Source organism: Paroedura picta, chromosome 4 (assembly GCF_049243985.1).
Source record: "Paroedura picta isolate Pp20150507F chromosome 4, Ppicta_v3.0, whole genome shotgun sequence".
Lineage (NCBI taxonomy): Eukaryota > Metazoa > Chordata > Lepidosauria > Squamata > Gekkonidae > Paroedura > Paroedura picta.
The window spans coordinates 87,463,462-87,487,528 of NC_135372.1; the positions used below are offsets into that span (position 1 = coordinate 87,463,462).

Sequence of the window (24,067 nt, forward strand, 5' to 3'; positions counted from 1 at the left end):
ATGAAACCCACATGAATGGAAATTAGCTATAGTCTCCATATTCTTAGCAAACAAGTTAATGTATAGTAAAACAACAGGAATGTTTTTGGAATTATTATAATTACTGCCTCCTGTAAATACAGCAGTGCTTTTCATTGTACAGCATGAGCACCCAACCTCTACATATGTGCAGAATTATTGAATCCTCTATCACAACTATTTTCATTTTTAAAAATTGATTGTAAAACAAACTCTGCTGTGCTCTATTTTTTTGGGGGGGGAGTAAAAATTACTGACCATTTGGACACTCTTACCACTGAGAGACTACATTGTTTATCTACATATTTACTTCATTTATCCTGCTTCTCTCTCCAATATTCTCCATTTTAGTCTCACAAGGACCCTGTGAGGTAGTTAGTCTGAGTGTGTGACTGGTCCAAGGTCACCCAGCAAGCTTCCAGAGGGGTGAACTAATCCAGGGTCTCCCAGATCTTAGTCTGACACGACACCCACTACACAACACTAGATCTAACATTAGGGCAACTAGCTAGATCTTTTCTGGCTCAAAAGCTAATAGCCCATCTTTGTCCCTACAGTTGCAAGTACTAATATTTTATTCTCTTATAACATCTGTAAGGAAATCAAATACAGTACTTTCCCATACAGTTTCATACAAGCATGAAACATACAAGCATGAAACAGGAATACTATGCAGAGGAGGAGGTGGAGGAGGAGTTGGCGACTGTAAGCCGCTTTGAGCCTCCTTCGAGTAGGGAAAAGCGGCATATAAGAACCAACTCTTCTTCTTGGTTCTTATATGCCACTTTTCTCTACCCGAACAAGTCTCAAAGCAGCTTACAGTTGCATTCCCTTTCCTCTCCCCACAACAGACACCCTGTGGGGTAGTTGAGGCTGAGAGAGCCCTGATATTACTACTCGGTCAGAACAGCTTTATCAGTGCCATGGCCCAAGGTCACCCAACTGGCTGCATGTAGCGGAGTGCAAAATCGAACCCGGCTCGCCAGATTAGAAGTCCGCACTCCTAATCACTATGCTAAACTGGCTTAAACAGTCCCACTGATATAAAAATAGAGATTTTATGTACTATAATAATTAAAACCATATTTCATTTAAATTTTATTTATGGAGCTCAAATATGTAAAAGTATAAAGAACAATAAAACCGCAGAGAGTAACACAAGTCACACACATATAAGTTAGTTATGTCCTACCATCCAAAGACCTAATGCATTTCGACTTATCCAGGTCTACTTCAGAGATCAATATTAAGTCCAAAGAATTGTTTTAGAAAAAACACACGCACAAAATATGTTTTTATATCATTTATCAATCACCAGGGTAGGCTCAAAGGAGAAGAAAGTAGGGACGAGCCAGCTTTGCCAAGAGTGGGGGGCAATGAATTCAAATAATAATAACAATAATAAACCATCTTCTATATTCAAGTGGAAGTCCCTTGCATATCCACAGAATATTAAATATTCTTATACAGATAATAGTATTTCCAAAGGCTGTCTTCAATAACCTTCCCTGCTTTTGAATACCACCTGCTGTCTGCTCTTACGTGTCTATCCAATTCTTAAACAATTGTGCATACTTAATATTGACCTCTGAGGAAGACCTGGATAAGTCGAAATGCGTTAGGTCTTTGGATGTTAGGATGTTAGGTTTTTGGATGTTAGTATATAACTAACTTATATACGTGTGACTTGTGCTACTCCCAGCTTGTTTTTATTGTTTTTTATACTTTTATATATTTGCAATCCATAAATAAAATTCAAAGGAAATACGTTTTTATCGCATCTCAGCTTTCTCAGGTTCTCAACTCTATTCCAGGTTGGGTTTTTCTTCCTCTTTATGTTTTTTGTCTATAATAATTAAAACCATTCACAACTCCTCTACCTGATCAACCCAAAAGACTTGCTCAATCAGCATCATGTGGATAAAAATCACAGGGAATTTATTTCTAACTACTGACTAAGGAGTAAATATACCATATATACTCACATATAAGAACAGTTTTTCAGCCCTTTTTTTAAGCTGAATAAGTCTCCCTCGGCTTATATGCGAGTATTTGGAAAAAGCTGCCAGAAAGGAGGGTGAGGGTGGAAGACAAGTATACTTGCCTGAAGAACAGAAGCAGGAACAAAGCAGCAAGCCCAGGAAGGACAGTGGGAGGGGAGGGAAGAGCAGTCTCCGCCTCCCCCCTCACTGCCTCAAGGAGGCTAGCACATGTTGCAGGAAGCTCTGCAGGAAACTCTGAAGCCTCTTTCTCAGAGGGAGAGCAGAGAGCAGAAGGAAGGAAGGAAGGAAGGAATGAAAAGTGGAGAGAACAGAAAAAGCACAGGATTGGATATAAAAAGGCAAGAGGGGTCAAAGGGAAAGATGGGGGAGGAGGGGAAGAGGGGGGGGGAGGATGGGGAGGAAAAAAAGATCCTGCCCAAAAGGGAAGGGAAGGGAAGGGAAGGGAAGGGAAGGGAAGGGAAGGGAAGGGAAGGGAAGGGAAGGGAAGGGAAGGGAAGGGAAGGGAAGGGAAGGGAAGGGAAGGGAAGGGAAGGGAAGGGAAGGGAAGGCCACTATCCAAACATCACCCTTGGCTTATATGCGAGTCAATAAGGTTTTCCAGCTTTCTGTGGTGAAATTAGATGCCGCGGCTTATATGCGAATATATACAGGTAACTAGAATTAAGAATAAACCAGGTAACCTTACTGTACTGTAGGAAGCGTTTAGAAAACACTATTGCCCGAGAAGGTAAACCTTTCTAACCAAAGTAATGAGAGAATTCTTTGTCACTGGATGTCTGCCTTGAGATACGTCACTAACATACATCATCAAAAAAAAAAAAAAAAGATGTAGGCACTTTTAGAAAACGCAGGCAATAACATATCTAGGGAGAATATTGATACTATATACTTTGTTTTCCAACAGATAAGTCATTTGAGGATTCCAGCTTCCATTATTGCTGAGTATTGTAGAAATGGCTTCACAAGGCTTTTAAGCAAATCAAAAGACTGCTGCTAGAACTGCACTCTGTATTCCAATACTACTCTAGAAAATTTTTCATCTGTAGTAACTTTTTCCTACTTTTTGACTAAAGCATATGTCACCACACAGCCTTCACAACAGTTACTGAATCAAGACACTCTTACATGGAGGGGCTCCATACATAGCCTCCAGAATACAAAATAAAGAGAGAGCAAAAAAAATAATTAACTATCTTGAATTGTAACAAAAGCATTTAAGTTAAACTGAAAGGTTCTTGAGACAGAAGGGTGAAATAATTAATGTGCAGTAATTAAAAAGTAAAGATAAAAGGTCTCTTGTAAGCTCCTTCTCCTCAAACATCCTATGTAATGAATAGGATCTTATGAACTATTATGATGAGGCCAGACTCCAAAAACAGTTTAACACAGCATCCTAAATTACCTGCTACCAAGAGGAAGCTCTTTAGCATGCAGACTGAATGTTAAAATCTTTTATTATCTAGGTTTTAAAATTTTAACAAAACAATCAAATAGCATTATGAAGATGAGAGGAGAGATGGAGGGAGAGATGTTTTGCTTTGGCTCATTGGCTGGCAATTCTGCATCTACATGAATATCAAAGAAAGGTGTTTTATGTTATTAAGTAGCTGTGTTGTGATTCCAGTAAGCAAACAGCCTTTGCATAAATGATAAACCACAAGGGCTTCTACAAAGCTTTGGGCTATGCCCATTATGCTTTTCTCTGCTTCTTTATTCCTATTCACGAAAGAAAGTGAAACTTAAACACTACTACCCTATTCTCAATTAAATAGACATTTAGATCAGCATGAACATAGTTCAAAAACAGAATTTTTATTAATGTTAATACTAAACTCCATGAGTTGAAGATAATATAGTCAAATACATGCTGCTCTGAACAAGACTGGCATAGTCAGTTCCTTTCAGTGATGCCTACTGTAGAACACGAATTACAATTAATCCACAAAGTTAATTCAGATAACTGAAACATTTGTAGCCTACTTTAATCCAAGAATTTAGAATGCACAATAGTCCATGAAAAGTGACATTTAGTCAGATCTATAGAGTAGACATATATTATTTATTTTATTATTTTTAATTTAATTTTTTTAAGCCACCCCTCTCTGGCAATAGTCTCAGGGCAGCTAACAACATTTAAAATTCCATACATAAAAATGTATAAAAACATTTACAACTATAACAAGATTCATACAGTTTTGACTGGTTTTACTGTGTTATCACTAAGTTAAATACTTACAAACACAGCTGACAACGAAGGAACCCGAAGACACATTCCCCTTGCTAAACCATGGTTGGGTGTCAAGTCTGTATATCAAATTCCTTGTCATTAGTTTCTTACTGAGTCTTGTTTTGGCATTGTTAGTATCCTGCTTCCATGGTATAGATCAGTGGTCCCCAACCTTTTTATGACTGGGGACCAGTCAACGCTTGACAATTTTACTGAGGCCTGGAGGGGGGGTAGTCTTTTGACGAGGGACGGCAGCAGAGTGACAGGGCAGCCCCCGAGGCAGCAGCTGGGGAGGAGGACAAGGAGGAGCCACGGACTGGTACCGGTCTCCGGACTGGGGGTTGGGGACCACTGGTATAGATAATCTAATGAATTGAAGAAACCTATATAGTTGGTAATCCAAATCCACCTTCCAGCTCTACTACTGTAAACCATACCTAACTCCTGTATATCTATTATTTTTAACTTCTTAGCTCTGAGCCCCTAGACTGAAGAACTCTGTACAACTCCCAGCACATTTTAAGCAATATATGGTCCTATATGGCATTGCCATACATGCTCTTCATTTAGATCGTTCAGGTTTTTATGCAGAATCAAAAGGTTCCAGAAAGCTGAAGGATTTATGAACAGTTCACTGAGGAAACAGCATAGATGGGCTAGCAAATCTAATTTAGGAAGTTCTTTGGAAAAATGCTAGAAAGAAAAATGTGTAACAGTTTAAGGATATTAAGGCTCCACGAGTAAAACCAGAACCTGGATATTATCAATCAAATACATACATAATCAGGTGTCATGAAAAACCGAAACAACCTACCTTATACAGGCATTCAGAGTAAAACAAAAACAGAACATTTACATGTACAGAGGAAGGCTATGTCCACAGGTAAGCGTCTACTATTTAGTGCAGGTGAATTTTTTTAAATCTCTCTCCTAAATGAGTTAGCCCTTGGTGTAGTAGTTAAGAGCAGCAGTCTTTAATCTGCCAAGACAGGTTTGATATCCTGCTCCTCCACATGTAGCCAGCTGGGTGACCTTGAGCTAGTGACAGTCCTGTTAGAGCGATTATCACAGAGCAATTCTGACAGAGCTCTCCCAGCCTCACCTACCTCATAGAGTGCCTTTTGTGGGGAGAGGAAGTGAAGATGATTGTAAGCTGCTTTGAGACTCCTTTGGGTCATAAAAAGCAGGGTATAAAAAACCAACTCTTCCCTTCAAACCATTCATTGAGAATCTTATTTAAATGTGTTTATTTAAAAATATTTATGAATTAACTTTCCCCAACAAGTGAGCCGAAGGTGGTTTACAATGGTGGTTCCCAACCACCGGGCCACACATGCGCGTTTGCGGCCTCACATGGCACAAACATGCATGCGCAGACTTGCTGCGCATGCGCGACCACGCTATCGCCCTCCCCACCACCGCCGGTCTACAGCCTTAGAAAGGTTGCGGACCACTCGTTTTCAAGACTGTGGAATCCATTAATCTATTTCTTCTCATTATTATTAGAACCTGTTCTCAAAAAACTGAAATTTCTCCTTTCTCCAAATGCATTTTTGTCGCTGATTTTCTGATTCCTCTACTTCACTACATTAAACACAATTTTCAATGCATCATTTCTCTTTGTTTAAAATCTCTATATATACAAGCAGAGTTTACTAGTATAAGCAAAAAGCATTTAGCTGATTGCAAGAACACAGTCTACCACAAAACAATCAAATTGGCACTCCAGTTCAGAAACAGAAGTAATAACTTGGAAGAGCTCCTCACATTTTCTCCTATTTCCAAACAATAGAAAGAGACTGCAAAAGGTTCTTAAACCACATTTTCATTAGAATAGAAACAACTGACAGAATTGAAAAATCAATAGGAAACAACAGAAGATTCTTAATCTAGGTTTCCTGAAGGAAGAATGAAATCTTCATGCGATTCTTCACATGCAGTATCTAAAAAATGGCAGCATGAAACCTATAAGACACAAGTTTCTTTGTGGCCAGCTATCAAATGCTATAACCTCAATAACCCCTTTCAAGCTATAAGTATGAACAAAAATGTTTATTAAAATATGAAAAGTATACAGCCAAGACTAACATTTAAGTTACACTTCCATGGGTATGCCTTGGAAAAAGAAAAACCTTTTTTAAAAACTTGCATTCAAAAGCATTGCTTCCACCAACTGATTAAATTAGTTCCTTGGAATCAAATGATTTAGAAAAATCAGATCAATGTCTTTATGGATATTTCTGCTATTATGATGGGACTGTCTGTCTCACTAACAAAACACTGTAAACCAGCATATATAACACGGTAAAGCTCAGAATTGTAGGTTATCAAAGCAATGTAGGAAAGGATTCTGGAACAGCTGCTCCTCACTAATTTAAATGCTCATTTGTTTTATGCTAACCTAGAAATCAGCATCATCCAAACCAAAAGCTAATTAGATAATGGTCGCTTTAGAGCTTGTAGAATACTGATTTGCTGTTTTTAGAACAAAAAAAAAAGCAAAGCAATATATCAGATATGTACAATTCATTAAAATATAATCAAAATGTTCAACTTTTTTCCAACTGGAATTCACATGTCTACTTGAAGTCACAACAAAAGCATACAATATTTTTTATATATTAGAACAGTGGTTCAAAACCCGCGGCCTTGGCGCCGGGCTGCGGCTCCTTCTTCCCTCCCCCCCAAAGCGAGAAGCTCGCCAGGCCGCGAGCAAATCAGCCGCCAAAGCAGCCGATTAGCTTGTGGCCCGGCAAGCTTCTTGTTTCGGGAGGGGGGGGGAAGAGAAGCTGGCCGATTTGCTGGCGGCCCGGAGGGGCCGGGAGGGGGAGCCGCGGCCGCCGGCAGCACAAACGTGCATGCGCGGACTGCCGCAAACGCGCATGCGCAGCAGTCCGCGCACATGCGTTTGCGCTGGGGCTGTCGCACGTGCGCAGGCCCCCGGGCCGCCCTCTCCCCCCACTCCGGAGCAGCAGTCCGCGGCAGCCAAAAGGTTGTGGACCGCTGTATTAGAAGATAGAATATAGATAATTCCACATAGTTACTTAGGACAATAAAGTTACTGTTTAAGGATCTCTCTCTCTCCCTCTTCAACCTTGCCTGAAGGGATATAAATTTGGCCTGGAGTGTATACAAATTATTTCAAAATCCCTTAGAATGCAGGTTCAGTTCTCCTTTTGAGGGGAGGACATCTTGGATGGGTTTTCCCACCATTCTCTTTGGGAGGCAGGATAAAAACTTCTTAACTTCCTGGGATAGCCCCTGACAACCAGTTCTCTTCCTGCCTTTGATGGGAGCGCACCTTTTCCAGGCTTGCTCTGACTAAACTGTATTTCTCCTTCTACTCAGATCCTCCCTTCTACCTTTATTCCACTTTTTCTTCTATTTTTTCCTGGTCTTGGAACCTCTGTCCCTTTTCTGTCTCTTCCTTCCTCGGCTAGAGAGCCATTTAGACCAGTGTGTGCGTGCATGGCCTAGCAGCAGACCAAAAGCCTTAGGCGCGCTTTTCAGCCGCCACTCCCCCCCCCCCTTCTTCCATCGAGACGGCATCGCGACGGGACAGCTTTCTCTCTGACGGAGACTCTACCTCTCCCATGTTCCTCAACTGTGAGGAACCGATGGTCCCGGCCGGCACGTTCCCTTTAAGGGCTGCATCGGCTGTGGCGGGGGGCAACAAACTACAAGCTGCTGGCAGCAGAGATGCCGGAGGCGCACTTCAACGCGAGCAGCTATCTTGCAGTTCTGGTGTCGCCGGCCCTTCTTCTGAGTCGGCCATTTTGGGCGCGAGTGGCGCTGCCTCTCTACAGCCCTCTACTGCACAGGGACACGTGAGTGGATTGAATCCCCTTACCTCCCCTGCTGACTGGGTGGATTTTATCCGCAGCACTGTGAGAGTCCAGTTTGTCTCGATGGCTCGGGAGGGTTTCTTAACTCCAGCCCCTCAGCTGCCTTTAGCGGCTGCTTACGCTCCTATTGCACCTGGGTCTTCCTTCACCCAACAAGCGCAGGGTATGTCCTGGCCTACCAAAGCAGCTCAAAAAAGACATAGGGCTGAGTCTGAGGATTCTGATTCGGTTGTCAGCTTACCTGACTCTCAAGAAGGATAGGAATTTTTATCGGATGAGGAAATTGAGGAAGACTTTAAAGTACCTGACCCTTCTAAACGCTTCTTTAAGCCTGAGGACTATCAGACCTTACTGTCTAAGGCCTTAGCTGCTGTCAACCTTAAGCAGCCGGCTCCCCAGGCCCCTAAAGAAGAGGATGCCAATGGCAACAGGCTAGGCGACCCTGAATTTTTCCCCACGATAGAAGCAGCTGAGAGAATGTATCCCTTTCCACATTTTTTTGAGAAAAAAGTGAAGGAAGAATGGGCAAGACCTATGTCCAATAGGCAATTCCCAGGTTTTGTCAAAAAATTGTAGACCTTACCACAATATGCCGAGCGCATCCTTCAAGTTCCTATTGTGGATGCGCCTTTAGCGGCTCTTCAAAGTCAGGGTTTATTGTCAGAAGATGGTCAAGGCACTATCAGGGAAATCAGACTTTGGATTAAAAAAGGCACACGAGGCCATGGCCATGGCTGTCAGGGCCTCTTCTATTCTCTCTATTGCTGCCATAGTGTGGTCCAGGAAGCTCCTACAGATCATTCCTGAGGAAAACAAAAGGGAATTAGAAGGCGTTCAGCGTCTGTTGCAGTCAGCCTCCTTTTCAGCTGATGTTTCCCTGGACATTATGATTTTTTCTGCCAGAGCCTTGGCAGCTGCAACTTCAGTTCACAGAGCAGTGTGGCTGAGAGCCTGGCAAGCAGACTACAACTTCAAGTCAATTGTCATGGCATACCCTTTTCAGCAGGATATGTTAGTGGGCGAATCCCTAAATAAGGTCCTGGTGGAAACTAGGGACAAACATAAGGTAATGCCTAAATACATTCGTAAGCCCGACAAAAGAGGCTTCTCTCACTCTTTTCGCACACAAAGCACTTTACCAAAATTTAGACAGGATTTCCGCAGGCGATCTTGGTCACACAACAGAGGCCAGAACAGAAGAGGTTCTTATCAGGCAAAATTCCAAAGGTTTCAAGCCTCTCAGCAAGACAAATCAGACAACAAACAGCAGAGGCCCTGACTATCCATCAATTCCCGTAGGAGGGCGTCTGTCCCAGTTCAAGCATATGTGGACAGGCGACAACATAGATGCTTGGGCAGCAGAACTAGTGGCCTTGGGTTACAAAATAGAGTTTCAGTCATTCCCTCCCAACAGGTACATAACTCCTCCCAAAATAAAAAACACATTAAAAAGAGAAAGGACTTGGGCAGCAGTGCATCATGTGCTCCAGATCCAGGCCATAGAAGTCGTTCCAACTACCAAAGAGGGTCAAGGCGTGTACTCCCTTTTCTTCACGGTCCCAAAGAGGAATGGCGATTGGCGGGCCATCCTAGACCTGAAATTTGTCAATCAGTACATCCAACTCAAATATTTTCAAAACAGTTTGTTGGGGTCCATGGTAGCCCATACGCAAGCCCTGCAGTGGGGCAGACTACATCTTCACCCCTTGCAGCTTTTACTGAGACCATATCAGAGCGAAATATCCAACAAGATCCAAAAGAACATTATTCTCCCCTTAGGGGTGAAGCAGGCTCTATTGTGGTGGACCAAACGCAAGAACCTGTCCCAGGGCAGAACCTACCTTACAGATCGGGAACACCAGCTGTTCACAGACGCCAGTCTGTCAGGCTGGGGGCAGTGATGGAACAGCTCACTGTTCAGGGCACCTGGTCAGAGAGGGAAAGCTCACTCCCCATCAATCTTCTGGAATTGCGGGCCATTCGCCTAGCACTTTTACACTTCAGAGACCTAATCTCCCAGTCAAATGTTCTAGTCAGGACAGACAATATAACAGCCCGGGCTTACTTGAACAACCAGGGCGGGTCCAGGTCCTCCAGACTTCACAAGGAGCCCATGGTGATTCTAAATTGGGCAGAAAGCAATCTGAATATGATCAGGGCCGAACACATCAAGGGGTTATTGAATACCCAGGCCGATTGGCTGAGCAGACAGCAGATTTCAGAGGGGGAATGGTCCCTACATCCAAGGGTGTTCAACATGATAGTACAGCAGATGGGTACTCCAGTTATGGACCTCTTTGCAAGTCACCTCAATCGACAGGTGCCTTGCTTCATATCAAGATATTATCACCACCAGGCAGAGCAGACAAATGCTCTGATTTCTCCATGGCCCCAGGGCCTACTGTACGCCTTTCCTCCTCTCCCCATTATTCCCCAAGTCATCAAACGTATTCGTCTCTTCGGAGCCAGAGTCATTCTAATTGCTCCTCGGTGGCCACGCAGACCATGGTTCTCATCGATCATTCAGCTACTAGACGGAGAACCCATGACTCTACCAGTTTCATTGGATCTCCTCATACAGGGTCCGATTTGGCATCCCAAACCACAGTGGTTCGAACTGACCGCCTGGCCCTTGAACCTGGTCTCCTAGGTTCAGGTTATAGCTCTGAAGCGGTAAATATTATGTTAGATTCTAGAAGGCAATCAACAGTGAGGATTTACAATTCCTCCTGGAAAGCCTTTGCTCGTTGGTGCCGCAGAAAGCATAGAAACATTCAGCCTGTTTCCTTAAACCTTATTTTAGATTTTTTAGTAGAGGGACACAATAGGGGACTTAGATCGGCTACTCTACGTAGACAGGTAGCCGCCTTGGCTACTGTTATTCCCAATGTACAGGGGTTGCCTTTAGCACGACACCCACATATTTGCAGATTTCTCAAGGGGGCGGCTACCAGAGATCCACGGATTAGACACCATTTTCCCTCATGGAAATTACATACAGTCTTATCAGCACTCACTAAATCCCCGTTTGAACCTATTCAATCTATTCCACTTTCTTTTTTGAGATTAAAGACAATTTTTCTTGTGGCGATTACATCAGCTCGCAGGGTGTCAGAATTGGGTGCACTGTCCATTAAGTCTGAGCTTTGCATCTTCCTCAGAGACAAGGTGGTCTTGAGGACAGATCCATCTTTTCTCCCTAAGGTAAATTTGAATTTCCATTGCAGCCAGGAAATTAATTTACCATCCTTCTGCCCCAATCCAAAACATCCCAAAGAATGTGAGTGGCATACATTAGACGTAAGGAGATCACTCAAAGCCTTTCTCATTAGGACTGAAGGCATCAGGCAGTCGGAATCGTTGTTCATAAATGTTTGTCCTCCTAGGCTGGGCCAAGCCATGTCGCGGCCAGCAATAGGGCATTGCCTGAGAGCATGCATTCTGGAGGCTTACAAGGCTCAGGGGGTGCCTTCCCCCCAAGGCATCACTGCACATTCGGTAAGATCAGCGGCCACTAATGCGGCCTTCAGCAAGAGGGTCTCGATTGAGGACATCAGTAAGGCAGCCACTTGGTCCTCGATTTTCACCTTTGTTCGCCACTATAAGTTAGATTCATACAGTTCTGCTGACGCTGCGTTCGGCAGAACAGTTTTGCAACATGTCCTACAGTGTGACGGAGATGCCCTCACCCGGGAATTAGTACTGCTCTGGGAGTTCCCATCCAAGATGTCCTCCCCTCAGAAGGAGAACAACCATTGATTACTTACCGAGAAGGGTCTTTCTCTTCTGAGGAAGGAGGACATCTTGCCCCTCCCAGTGCATCTCCGTTAGACCTACAGGACGTGTTGCCAGATCTAGTTGTTTTTTGGTCACAGGTTACTTCTATTTCTTTGCCTTGTTCATACCTACCGGATAGGGCTGGATCTAATTCTGTCAGAGCGCTATTGCTTGGCCTTCCTTGTTCTGTATCTAACTTCTTTCTTCCAAAAAAAAAAGGTTAAGATTTTGTTGATGGATCCTGGAGTCCCGAGACACTATCCCCCTATTGGAGCCAGGAAGTTAAGAAGTTTTTATCCTGCCTCCCAAAGAGAATGGTGGGAAAACCCATCCAAGATGTCCTCCTTCCTCAGAAGAGAAAGACCCTTCTCGGTAAGTAATCAATGGTCGATCCTATACATATGGGAACACAGATATGTTCTGGGTGTCCTATTTGCATAACAATTTGCACGTGGCATCATCTCAAACCTACCAGCTATCATCTGACCCCAAGGAGAATCCCTAAGGTGTTGGCAGCAACACTGAGAACTGACTTGCTCCAATCATCTCTGGTAATCTTCATCTTTTCCTCCCCCCCCCCCCATTTTGTTTTCCTTGCATACCAACGTTCTCATAGGTAGATGCCACATTTCTTTGGCACGTTGGCCAAAAATTTGTCTGACTTGTAAAAAAAAATTACATTACTTTTTCTTTTCTACAACATTCATTGACTGGGATTTATTTGTAACCTACCTTTCTCGCTGACACTCAGGGCGGGTGACAAAATAAAAAATGATGCACTCAGACTTCATAGGCAGCGATGCTTGTTCCTTCAAGACAGTCACAAAAGCTACAACAGCAGCCAGAAATAGGCTGGCATGCTATGATGAGGAAGCAAGAATGGTAGGACACATCTCCAGCAAAGCCACACCCTGCTTGTGTGAAACGCAAACTATACATCACAGCATCTGAACCACGTTGATCTTGGGAAGCTGCTGAGTGAAAGGGATGGAGAATTGTATTCTGTACAATTCTGTACAATTCTAAACCAATATGAAAATACATGGGGGAAAGTATGCACATGATGGATGTTGCCTACTGTTCACCCTCCTTTTTCTTTAGCAGGAATAAGCATGCAAGTAGAATATTAAGACTTGCAGGGGGGTAGGTGCATAAGTAAAGCCACAAGAAAATATTTATGGAACTGTCAGACAATATACTTTAAGAGGTCAGAACTGGCTTTAAAACTGTCAGCAGCTGCTTACCAGTTCAAGGAAAAAAGGTAGGGACTCCCAAATGGGTTATCAAGACCCATCAAGTAACCAAGTTAGAGGACCATGTTCTTCAGCATTTCTTGCGATAACAGTTTTACAGGTCTGTCTATAGATAACTTTGAAGAAGTGACATGCTTGCCAAGGAGAAAGCTTCTGTCTCCACTTAAAGACAACAGGAGTGCTCAAATAAGCACTCCAGTGGAAATAAAAGGCTCTCTATGTAGAAGTTCTTCTGCACTCATAAAAAAGCAGCAAATGAGCACACAAAAACACAGTGCTGAAGGTTAATGCTTACCCAAGGACTTTTTCAGTAAATCCTTACCACAGTTCCTCTATATATTTTTAAAAGGGCCATCTGGGAGGCACTGTCCCAGTCTCAGGGCTGTCTAGGTCTCGGGGCTGTTGTCCAAGCCTGTCTGGCCCTCCGAAACCACAGGCAGCAAGCCTATAGCGCCCGCATCACCAAGCCATGTGGGAGCGCTCGACTAGCCTCGCCGCCACACAGTTGTTGGACAGCGCAGGCTGCACTTCGCCGACTCGCCTCTTCCGTCCCTCCAGGGCGCCCGTGGGCCTCTGGATGCCCGCCACCGAGGCACCCACTCCCTAGACGCGTGCCCAGCAGTGGCAGCCCACAATCCTCCACTCACCACAGAGCCACCCGCTCCCTAGATGTGTGCCTGGCAGTGGCAGCCCACGACCCTCTGCCTGCCATGGAGCCACCCACTCCAGGAACACCTTATCGGCGGCAGTACCTCGCACCCCTCTGCCCGCCCATCATGGAGCAGCTGCCTCTACAGAGGCATTCCCCATGGTAGGCCCACACCGGCCGCTGGCCGCCTGCCACCGAACCCGTCAGTCTCAACGGCCCTGGCCACAACCATGCCGCTCCTCAGCCGCTCGCTGCCCGACCAGGACCCACCGCCACCGCCGCCAGACGCCAGCCCTCCATTGCCCTCTTCACTGCCAAGACGCCAGACCTTTGTGCACCTGCCGCCACTCAGGCAGCTTCCCAGCCGCCTGACCACCACTGACCTGCTCGCTGCTGCCGTGCCCTTCGTCTCCAGTACATCCTCCCCCTTGGCCCACTCTCCCTGCCTCTGCCCGCTAGCGCCCATTGCATTCCTTAATGCAATGGGCTTTCCAGCTAGTTTAAAATAAAACTGCCAGCAAACGGAATACTTTTAACTTGAAGAATTTAAAAATGATTTGCAAATAAAAATGCTTTGGCAATTTTTGTTTAAATGTTATGGTTTTAAGAGTCAGGAAAAAGATTCTTAAGTCTTTCAACAGAGCACAGGTAGTACTTATAAGGACTCAATTACCCTAAATTCAGCTGGCAATAGGGGATTTATGACAAAGCTCAGCATGCTGTAACTTTCCCAATTACATTAATAACTTATGCAAATTAACTGAGGTTTCCAGTTCATTACAAGCTGCCACATATCGCTCATACTAAGAGTCATATTAGTACATTTTCTATCCACTGGCCAATACAAATGATGCAAGCACTGGAAAAGTATTATTCAGCATTACACTACTCAGTATTTTTTTGAAAATGTTCATTGCTTATCCAAACATTAATGTACTTCAATTCACATTGAGACACACCACCATTTCATAAAGTAGTATTCTAAGCCCAAGCTACCCCAATGGCAACACAAATCACTGAATATATCTTCCTGCATGAAGAAGCATGGACTAATCACCATAATTCTGCAAGTACAGAGCCAAATCAGGTTCCTGTTCATAGGCATCCTTTCTCTCCCAAGCAAAAGGCTGCTACAGGCCAGAAAGGTGCCCATGTTCAGCTCTACAACTGTTCTTAGGCAGCTAATAAACATTCATCTTTGATAACGCAGGTCACTTTTACAGGAAGAAGTGGCTGATTTCCCCCTCCCTCTCTCCACCCATGTGTCTAATTCAACAATGATTATCACCTATTTAGTATTGGGACCTAAGCTCACTATGTGGTGCAAAACTTTCTGGTAGAAAATGACCAGTAACTCCATGCTCAGTATATGCTTAATAAAATAAAGCCAGTAATTTCCCACATATATAAAGTTATTAATATGTCAAGCATTCCTATGCAAATAGTTCATTATCACCACAATTATTGTCTTCAAATAACAATGCTAAAAGTAAGTCTCAAGGTGGTTCATATCTTACAAATGGGGGCCCATAAGAAATTAAAAAGGGGGCAGAATTCAAAAAGGGGGAATCAAATGTATCCAGTATAGGTAAAGGTATCCCCTGTGCAAGCACCGGGTCATGTCTGACCCTTGGGGTGATGCCCTCTAGCATTTTTATGGCAGACTCAATATGGGGTGGTTTGCCAGTGCCTTCCCCAGTCATTAACGTTTACCCCCCAGCAAGCTGGGTACTCATTTGACCAACCTCGGAAGGATGGAAGGCTGAGTCAACCTTGAGCCGGCTGCTGGGATCGAACTCCCAGCCTCATGGGCAGAGCTTTCAGACTGCATGTCTGCTGCCTTACTACTATGCGCCACAAGAGGTTCTTTATCCAGTATAGCTGGCCTGAATTTCAAAGAACTGAGGCAAACTATTTAATAAGCTCAACTTCAAAGGGATAAAATTTAAACATATAAAATATAAACAGTAAACTGTAAGCAAGCCCAGAAAATATTCATGCCATGAGCACACAGATGACCTCACATTCCAAGATGTCCTTTCTAAAATACTTTCTCAAGACAGAATAATAAGTATTTTGCTTGCCTAGCACTCTCCAGTAGTTTCTCATTTTACACTGCCATCAGGGCTGCTGTCAGGAAAAAAAAAATGAGACGATGTGCCAAAATCAATTCAACAAGCTCTTGGACAAAACACACACACAACCAATGCACAGCATCTGAAGATAATGAAAACTGCTATAATTCCAGCTGACAGTCGATGACTACCAATTATCATAAGGCTAGCTCCATGCATTTACATTTAGTTGTGCAGCTATAAGATGATATGCTTCAAAATATACAGAAAATATTCTGCTTCTGTATTCAATATGGAAATTTTTCATGAGCTGCGGAGGATCTCCAGAAACTGAAGGAACCTATTAAAACTGATCTCTGTTTTGTGAAAAAAAAATAACAGTTCAGAAACAAAGTAGGGCAATGTGGGGAATGCAATGAAATAAATGGCTTGCGTACCAACACACTCCTTTCCAAAATATAAACATCTAACAAGCATTGTGCATTTGTGTTCAGGGGGGTTGCTTAATATAAATTATTATTTGTTCCAGAGTCACTGAAGCTATCAGCTACTGCCACATTCTGGGTGTAATGTGCCACTGTACATAATTATCTTCTCTGTAATTATCATCATACAAATAACTGTGTGTAGAATAATCTATTATACTATATTCATTCTAAAATATTCCTATTAAAAGGTGCTAAAAAGAGGTAATTATTTATATATTTGTACTCAATCACACTTCCATAGCCATTGCATTTCACAGAACCAAAAATGTTTATGAAAGAGCAGCCAATTTGGCTCACCAGTATTATTGCCCAAGGTGCAGTTGTGACTTAAAAGTGTCATTCAATCAATCAATCAATCAATCAATTTATTTCCTCTCTTGGCAAGCTGGCTGACAGCGGATTACATATTAAAACCATACGTTTTCCAGTCAAAACAACAGAATGGTAACCCCTTAGAAAATACATAAAATACCACCCCTACAACAGTGGCAGGATATACTAATGAAAACAGGTCCCCTCCCCCCAATTTAATCCCTATTTGACTCAGTGAGCCCCATACCTAGCCAGCATCAACAGTTAAATAAAAGGGTATAATAAATACAATAATGCCAAGGTGGCTGGCGAGATGTAATGTTGCTTCAGATGACAAGGAGGGGGACCCAAAAATCTTCCAGCCCTGGCTTTGACCAAATGCCTGGTGGAAGAGATCCACCTAGCAGGTCCTGCAAAACTGGGATAGTTCTGGCAGAGCCCTCAGCTCATCCAAGAGCACATTCCACCAGGTAGGGCCCAGGGTCAAAAAGGCCCTGGCTCTGTTCAAGGATAGCCACATTTTATGCAGGTCACAGATCCCAAGTTTATTAATACTCACAGAGTGCAAGGCTCCATGAGGGGAGGAGGAATACGGAGACAGTTCCTCAGATATGTTGGGCCCAGACCATGGATGGCCTTGAAAGTTAAAAGCCTGTTCCACTGAGAAACCGCTCTGTCGGGAACATCTTCCAGTTGTTTAGACCGAATTTCTTTTGAATTAATTTCATCTCATTGGTTCTGGGGCAAGAGAGAACAATTCTGCTCCATCTTCTACATGGCAGCATCTTTAAACAGCCCCGTGGCGCGGAGCGCCACGGACTGAATAAAGGAGTAAGGGCACTGTGGGAGGAGTTAGGGCGGGCCCTGTACGGGATAAAAACTCGGAGGGGCCAATCAGGAGCCGCGAAGCGGCTCCTGATTGGCCCCTCCAAGTGTCCATCCCGCCCCAAGTAGCCAATGGAGAGCCGCGCAAAGCGCGGCTCCCCATTGCCTGCTTCAGCCAAGCCGCGCAGACAGCCACGGGTGAGCGGTCGGCCGCGCAGCCTTCTCCCGGCCGGCGGAGCGGCCTCGCCGCGTCGTCGACGCCGCGAGGCCGCTCCGCAGGCCGGGAGAAGCCTTGAGAGAGCCTCGGGGGCGGGTGGGGCTGGCCGCCTTCTCCCGGCCGGCGGAGCGGGCTCGCGGCGTCATAGACGCCGCGAGGCCGCTCCGCCGGCCGGGAGAAGGCGCCCAGGCCCCGCCGCCCCCCCAATGCTCTCCCAAGCCTCCTCCCGGTCGGCGGAGCGGCCTTGCGGCTTAAGACAAAGAACCTCAAAAAATGGCTGCCCGCCGCCCGCACTAGCAGAGCGTTGGAGTGTTTTGGCGCCACGGGGATGGATCGGAGGCGGGGCAGTGAGTGGGCCGTGAAGTGGTGGCGGCAGCGGACCGCAGCGTACCTGTTGTCCGAACGTCAGGCAGGAACGCGCAGCGGGCGGTAGGGAGCTTGCGGCCTCGGAGGGCAGGAGGCAGGCAGCTGGCTCGGCGCAGGTCCTTCAGGGCGTGCGGGCGAAGTTTGGGCGGCATGTGGGCGGGGTGGGCGTCGTAGGCGCTCCAGGACAGGTCGGCGGCAGTATTCTCGCTGTGCAGTGGGCGGGAGCGGCAAGGCAGCCGCGTGTAGTTGTGGCGGGTAGCGGCAGCGGCCGTTAGTAAGTGAGGGGCGTTGATACGTGAGGGGTGGTGGGAAGCAGCTGCGGTGCGACGGGCGCTGGTGCTGGGGCAGCTAGAGTCGGAGGGTGGCGGCGAGCTTCCTGGTGGCAGCGTTCGAAGGAATGGCGGCGGCGAGGCTGCAGCGATGGGGGGGTGGCTCGCGATTGGTCCCTTGCCGCCGGAATGACAATCGGAGTCCCTTGCCGCCCGCCGTCGCCGCCCTCCCTCTACGACGGCTCCTTTAAGGTTTGCTTCCTTCCTCCCTGCTGCCCTGTCCTTCCCATTCTAGCGCCCATTGTATTTGGGTTACAATGGGCTCTTTTCCTAGTTTTATTAAATAGTTGAAGATGATTATCAGATCTCCTCTCAGTCGTCTCCTCTCCAGGCTAAACAGACCAAGCTCCCCCAAACTTTCCTCATACGTCTTAGTCTCCAAATCCCTCACCATCTTTGTTGCCCTCCTCTGGACACGCTACAGTTTGTCTACATCCCTCTTCAAGGCAACAAAATCTACCATTCATCTACCAACATTTTTTTGAAGCCCAACATCACCACTGTTCATCAGTACAATAGTGCAACACTAATGGGTATGGAGCACATGCTATGTGAAAAAGAAGCAACCTTCTTTTCAGGAGTTGATGTTTTACATGTGATCAAAAAAAAGGAAGCTGTAGAATATATTCTTATTACAATACTGACAGCTTTCTTTGTATCCATAAAGGGTCTCTGCAGACAACAGGAGAGGCTTTATATCAACTAGATTCACAATAAATCTACCCAAAGTATATTAAGGTTCTCCCCACTGTTCCACCATTCTACTATGTCATCTACTATTACCACTGTGTTATTATTGTTAGAAGTATTTAGTTATCTGTATCGTTCCTGTTTTATGTAAACCGCCCTGAGTCTTTGGGAGGGTGTATATATAAATATGTATGGCTGCGAATGTTGGACCATAAGGAAGGCTGAGCGTAAAAGAATTGAGTCTTTTTAACTCTGGTCCCTTGGACTGCAAGGTGAACAAACCGGTCAGTCCTAGAGGAGATCAGCTCTGACTGCTCCTTAGAAGGCCAGATCCTGAAGATGAAACTCAAATACTTTGGCCACCTCATGAGAAGGAAGGACTCCCTGGAGAAGAGCCTAATGCTGGGAGCGATCGAGGGCAAAAGAAGAAGGGGATGACAGAGAATGAGGTGGCTGGATAGAGTCACTGAAGACGTAGGTGCAAACTTAAATGGACTCCGGGGAATGGTAGAGGACAGGAAGGTCCATGGGGTCGCGATGGGTCGAACACGACTTCGCACCTAACAAAAACAATATATAAATAAATAAATAAAGTAAGCGACTATGTAGTTGTCAAAAATGTTTTACATGATGTGGAAAACTACCTTAAATGTCCTTTAAGGCAGTGGTCCCCAACCTTTTTTTGGCTGGGGACCGACAGGGCGACGGCCACGCCCGAAATCGCGCATGTGCGGCACTCGCGAATGCGCACAAGTGCCGTGCATGCGCGCAAGTGCCGCGCATGCGCGATGCGCGGCGCGGCCCTTATTCCCTCTCCCCCCCTCCCGCAGTAAGAAGCTTCCCGGGCCGCAAGCTTGCGGCCTGGGAAGTTTTTTACTGCGGGGGGGGGGGCGGGGAGAGGGAACCGCGGCCCGGCAGCGGGCCGCAGACCGCAGGTTGGGGACCACTGTTTTAAGGAGCACTCTGAAGTAGGGCTACTCAAAATTAAGTCCTATTTTACTCAATGGTGATTACTCCAGGTAATAGTTTTTATGATTGCAGTCTACACCAAGCATCCTCAACTGTCATGACATCATTTCCAAAGCAGAAAAAATCCATCTACTTAGAAAGACAAGGTTCAATGAACGTTATCCTTATATGCAGCAATGCTGGTTTCTATCAGAAGTTCTTCTTGCCAGGACACAGTTGGGATTACAATACGAAAAAGGAAGAAAGGTTCAAAACATAAACAGAGAAAAACAGAACTTTTCCAAGGCAATTGGTACAATAAAATTTATATATCAATAATTTTTTAATATCTCTGTGGCTTTAAAAAATTTTTTTAATATCAATAATTTTTACATTTTTACCATCTGTTTTATAGATGGTACTAGTAATATAGCCCGCTGTACCTTGGATACAGCGGGCGCTAGTGGTGGCATGGGTGCCTCCGAGTAGTGAGGGCGGCGGCGAGGGGGGGGCAAAGTGTTGGCAGCAGCGGGGGGGCGAAGTGTTAAGACTAAGGGGGGCAAAGGGGGGCGAAGTGTTAAGACTAAGGCGGGGGGGCGAAGTGTTGGCGGCAGTGGCAGGCAGCGGCCTGACGCGGCGGGAGGCGCTTTGCGCCTCCCGATGCGCCAGGCCACCGGCAAAGGAGCAACTGCGAGCCACGGCCTCGGGGCTGGCAATCGGGGGGTTTGCGCCTGCCAATTGGTCCCTCCGATTGTCTGTCCGGAGGAAGGGTCCAATCCAGACCCTTTCTCATCCTGGACACATCCCGCCCCAGAACCCCTTACCGCTTCATTTAGTCCGCGGCGGCGGTGTTAAGGTATTACTCCAAAGATTATCGCAAAAATTTCAGATAGGTTTGATAATAAATGTTGGAAATGTAATAAAGCAATAGGTTCCTTTTATCATATGTGGTGGAATTGTGAGAAAGCAAAAAAAGTATTGGGCTAAAATACATATGGTGTTACAGGAAATATTTAAAATGCGATACCCAATGAAGCCTGAATCTATGTTGCTAAATTTTCATCCAAGTGCTTTACCAAGTTCTTCTAGACTCCTCTTCTTCCATGCAACTATGGCGGCACGGTTGGTGTGGGCAAAGCACTGGAAGGCGACCGAAACCCCAACTATTTCTACATGGCTAGACAAACTAGTGGACTTAGCAAAAATGGCAACACTCACTAACATGGTGAATAAGAAACCACCGGAAGAATATGACGAATAGTGGAGCGATTACCTGGACTTTCTTAAGAAAGACAGCAGTAACTGCTAGGACTGCTAGGCTAGGATTAAGGCCAGATCCTGAAGATGAAACTCAAATACTTTGGCCACCTCATGAGAAGGAAGGACTCCCTGGAGAAGAGCCTAATGCTGGGAGTGATCGAGGGCAAAAGAAGAAGGGGACGACAGAGAATGAGGTGGATGGATGGAGTCACTGAAGCAGTAGGTGCAAACTTAAAAGGACTCCAGGGAATGGTAGAGGACAGGAAGGCCTGGAGGATCATTGTCCATGGGGTCGCGATGGGTCAGACACGACTTTGCACATAACAACAACAACAACAACAACAACAACAAGGACTAATATGCAATGGGAACTGACTACATATATCTTGAGATAATATCAGACTATACTACGTAAGGTATATTTGTATAGATGATGTATAGACTATGATACAATAGCTGGTCGCCTTTTTTTTCTCTTTCACTTTTCTGTACTTTATATAATAACAATAAACAATAAAATTCAAAAAAAATTTTTTAAGGACCAACCATTTTCACAATTTTTCTTCAGTGGTTGATTCCTTATACTCTTATCAATTTTTATATATATAGATAGGCCACCGGCTCTGTAAAGTATTGTGGGGAATGTCAGTCAGGACACAGATGGGAGCACAGGAAATTTCTATGAAAACACAATGAAAGAAACGAGTAGTGGCACAGAAACAATTCCCCCTATTAATTTGGATAAGCTGAACTGGTGTCTCTCCGGCCTGCTTAAGAAATATGATGTCAAATAAAACACCAACTGAATAGAAGATGAATTCCCCACAACTATTCAATGATGATTCTTAGAACTTAACAGAACAAAAGAGAAAGCTATTGAGATGCTTGTGGATGCAAAGAGCACCACTTCCTGCAACTCTCAATACAACACACAATTCTTTAAAATTAAACAATGAGCTGTATAATCCTGTGCAATATCTATTTTTATTTTTAAAAACCTATGCAATATGATTCCTTGGTGAGAAACAAAATTTCTTTACACTTTAATGAGCTTGTTGGTCAACACCAAAATTCTGACGGGGGGAACCTTTCAAGATGCCACTAAAAAAAAAAAATCTGGGATCAGCATCTCTCCAGCATCTTTTTTTTGTGCCTTCTTCGTCTCTCCCCCCCCCCCCTTTCATGAAAAGAAAGGATTTTTTTCCTCCCTCCTCTGACTTCTTGGATCCTCCCCCCCCCTTCAAGAAAACAAAGAAAGAGTCTCCATTTGTATGTTATTGAAAGAGTCTCCATTTGTAATTATTGTATTTCTGTCAGGTTGCACTATAACTTCCCTTCAACTGTTAGATACAATGCCCTTAAATAGGAAGTCAGAAGGGAAATCTTGAAATGGGATTGTGAAGTGATTGTGCTTTAGGATTGTGAAATCGTTAGTTTCAGCTTTCCCTGAAAGCCAGGTGTCTAGGCTAATATGAACATTAATAGGTAAATACTTGAAATTTAAATAGAAAAAAAGTAGAAGAGCCCTTTAGAGAATCACAAGCATTCATGAGGGAAAAACTTCAAATGAAAAGCAAAATAAAGGCCAACAAGAACTCACATTAGAATATGGAACAAGCTCCGCATATTTTCCATACCAGGTTATGAAGTTGACCATAGGTTAGATCTAGATGCAGGCTTACTCCCTCAGCAATTTACCTACAGCAATATTATGTTATTTAGTTCCCCTACCCAAGATTTAATATTACACTTGCACCCAGTAGATGGCTCCACAGCCAGAAAGTGCAGAGCTGCTTGCGGAGAATATAAAGCTGATGAGATTTACAATGGCCAACACAAGCCAAAAAAAATTGATTTTGCCATTTCAGAAGAAACCAGAATTATTCTAAAGGATTCGATGATTTGATGCATACTACCTAAATTAATTTCCATTATATACCAGCTTTTAAAATCCAAAAAGCAACCAGGAATATTCCTTTTCAGTTCATCTAATTTAATTTGTTGCTGGAAAATCTATAGCAATCATAGGGCAGTGTTTGCTAAGATTAAGACTTTGATTCAGTTTTTCTATCTAAATTTTATTTTTATGGTTATTGTTTTATTTACATTGTAATTCATCTTCAGTTCCATAAATTATAAAGGCAACTAATAAATGGTTCAAATAAATAGAGATAAATATGTAAATGAATCTGAAAATAAGTCTTCTGTGCAAAGACAGCCTTAGAAATCTGAAACCCCAACTCTGATAGACTAAACTTTATGAAGGAGACAGTGTGCATGCTTTTACTATAACCATTAGTACCGTTGTGTTTCAACAAAAGACTCAAATTAATTGTAAAGCAACTCATCTCCTGTATCTGTTTAGTCAATTGCAGTAGCTCAATTCATAAAAACCAGCCTGTGTAGGTGAAGTTATCTCACAAGACCATCAAGGAGATCTGCAGACCAAGGGAAAAGTCTATCCCTGCCCACTGCTTTCTAATCTTAATCCCTAAAAAATGTTCCCCTACTAATGACATGATATATGTGAAAGCTGGACAAGTGCAAAGCCTTATAAATATCTGTCCAAATTACTACAGTTGCAGTTACATATCAGTATTGCAAAACCACTCATTTAAATTACTTACCAACCAACTTCCCATCAAGGCTTTCATCTGTTCAGCCCCATCTGGTAAATTTTGGGATTTTTGTGACTATACTGTGGTTTTAATTACTTCTTGGATATTTGGCACTACATTGCCTTGTTAACTGTACTCATGTGATGTTCTATATTATAGATATTTAA

General features: G+C 44.2%; 1 protein-coding gene across 5 annotated transcripts in view; it reads right to left on the reverse strand.

Moving 5' to 3' along the window:
• MAST2 (microtubule associated serine/threonine kinase 2) overlaps positions 1 to 24,067 on the reverse strand; it is a 219,837-nt gene that overhangs the window by 185,754 nt on the left and 10,016 nt on the right. The gene's annotated exons all lie outside the window — the stretch shown is intronic.